Raw genomic sequence first — 2948 nt, 5'->3', positions numbered from 1 at the left:
CTACTTCCGTAGTGATACTGCCTCGGAAACCCAAGGAGGGGTCGCTATGAGTCGGGGCCGACTCGACGGCAAACAACAACAACAACAATGACACAATGGTTAAGCATTCGGCTGTTAACCGAAAAGTCTGTGGTTTGAACCTACCAGCCACTCTGCAGAAGAAAGATGTGGCAGTCTGTTTCCATAAAGATTACTGCATTAGAAACCCCAGGGGGACAGTTCTACCCTGCCCTAAGGCTAGCTAGAGTCAGAATTGACTTGATGGCAATGGGTTTTGGAATGGGTTACACATCTGTAGTGACACCACTCTGAATGGTGTTGGTGTTTTCTTCAGCAGCAGTTGCATCCTGGGAGTAAACGAACAGCTGAACTTATCTAAGGCTAGGAGTTTTCAGGAAGGAAAATAAGAAGAAACAGATATTGGCAGACAAGTGGTTGAAATGATGACTGGAAACTAAGCTGGATAGGGGAGGAGAGGAAGACAGGACAGAGGTGATTAGGAAAAAATGGAAGAGTTAAGAGATCAGAGTGTCTCATGGATCCAAAAATGGTGCAGTATCAGTAAATGAGAGAGGTGGAAAAAGGTTGTGGCCAAAGTAGAGGGCTTGAATTTAGTATTTCAGAGGTGGTTAAGTCCAGAGGTGAGAAGAAGTGGAAAAGAGAAAAAGGTCTCTGCAAATTAGGGAGTCAAGGGTTTAAGAGGTCTGGGTAATGAATTCATGTGGATTCTGATATTCCCCAAAATGGTGGCAGGACTGAGCCAGGTGTCAGTCTTTAATGAATGAGGGAATGATCAGGAGATAAGTACAAGACAATGAGGAAAAAAAGTGATGAATGAATATATATATGGCCAGAATGCAGGAGTCTTAAAGAAACAGGTGCTTTTTACACAGGATAAGGGAATCTAGAAGCAACTCAGGTTATTAAGAATTAAATTCAACCTCATAATCCTTAGGTATGTAGTCTGCTTCTAGGTTTACTCTTTGTATATTTTAATCTATCTGTTCAGAACAACCAAACTTCATGATACTGTCTTCTTACTCTCATACTCCATATATATTTAGTTGGTTGTTTTTTTTTTTTAACATTATAGATATATGCTCTTTACAGAAAATCCCAAGTAGAAAAGTATAAAGATATAAAAGACACGGGAAAAAAATTCACTCTTATTACTATCACTCAGCAAAGACTATTATTAACATTTTAACCATTTCCAGTACTTTCCTTACATGGTTAAAATTACATTACATGTACAATTTTATATTGTGGGTCACTATGACTCAGAGTTGACTCAACAAGCAAGGGGATTTGTTTAGTTTTATTTACTTAACATTACAGCGTAAGCATTTGGTCATGCCATTGAGAAGGTTTGTCCATGTGTTTGAAATTTTTCAAAATTAAATTACAGGTGGAGAGGGAACTAACCTCAGAAGAAAAGGGAATAGATTCAAAATTCAGGATACTGGTTGGAGGAGGGAAGGTGGAATTGGGATAGAAGAGGACCACATGGGGTTTTAAAAATATTAATTTTTTATTTATTAAACTAGATGATGAGTACATGTATTCTTTTTAATTTTTGTGGTTGACACATATATATTTGAACATATGTTTTTCTATTATCAGTAATAAGATAAAATTTAAAAACTCTCAAAATAACATCTTAATGGTTGCTCACAATCTTTAACTGCTATTTAACTTCCTCACTAAAACTAGCTTTAAAAGTGACCAACAGCCAAATTCAGGACTTTTCTCAGTTTGCACTCCTTTTACTCAGGGGTATATGCACAAGGCTGTGCAACCATTGCCACTATCGAATACCAGAACATTTATCACTTCAAAAAGAAACCCTATACCCATTAGCAGTCACTCCCATTCTCCACTTTCCCTAGCCCTTTGTAACCACTAATCTTTCTGTTTCTAAAGATTTGCCTATTCTGGACATTTCATATAAACACAATCATACAATATGTGGCCTTTTGTGTTTGACTTCTTTTACTAAGCATAATTTCTTCAAGGTTCATCCATGCTGTAGAATATATCAGTACTCCATTCTTTTTATGGCTGAGTAATATTCTACTTTATACCACCTTTTGTTTATTCATTCATCAGTTGTTGGACATTTGAGTTGTTTCTACTTTTTGACCATTAATGAATAATATTTCTATGAAGATTCATGTAAGGTTTTTTATGTACATGTATTTTCAATTCTCTTGGGTGTACACCTTTGTTGTTTGCCGTCGAGTCGGCCCCGACTCATAGTGACCCCTCCTTGGGTTTCCGAGGCAGTATCACTATGGAAGCAGATTGCCCCATCTTCCTTCCGAGGAGTGACTGGTGGGTTTGAACCGCCAGCCTTCTGGTTAGCAGTCAAGTGCCTTAGCCACTATGAATGAAATTTCTGGGTCACATGGTAACTCTATGTTCAGAAACTGTCAGTTTGTACTTTTACATATATATGTATATGAAAACGTTTGCCATTTCAACATTTTTTACATGTACAATTCAGTGACACTAATTACATTCACCATGTTGTGTCCGTACTCTTCTTGACCTCTGTGAATCATCTAGCACTGATGACCATGCCTTCCTTCTGGAAGCTGTTACCTTGTTCTACTGTAACACTACCTAGTGCACCTACCAAGAAGCCCTGGTGGCACAGTGGTTAATCACTCATCTGCCAACCAAAAGGTCAGAGGTTCAAACCCATCAGCTGCTTGGTGACGGAAAGATGTGGCAAACTGCTTTGATAAAGATTATAGCCTTGGAAACCCTATGGGGCAGTACTACCCTGCTCTATAGGGTCACTATGAGTCGGAATTGACTTGATGGCATTGTTGTTGTTATTTGCCGTCAAGTCGGCCCGACTCATAGCGACCCCTCCTTGGGTTTCTGAGGCAGTATCACTACGGAAGTAGGATTGCCCAACCTTCCTTCCGAGGAGTGGCTGG

Source organism: Orycteropus afer, unplaced genomic scaffold, assembly GCF_000298275.1.
Source record: "Orycteropus afer afer isolate SDZICR_OR568_19922 unplaced genomic scaffold, OryAfe1.0 scaffold00330, whole genome shotgun sequence".
Taxonomy (NCBI): domain Eukaryota; kingdom Metazoa; phylum Chordata; class Mammalia; order Tubulidentata; family Orycteropodidae; genus Orycteropus; species Orycteropus afer.
Note: the sequence above shows the minus strand (reverse complement) of the source record.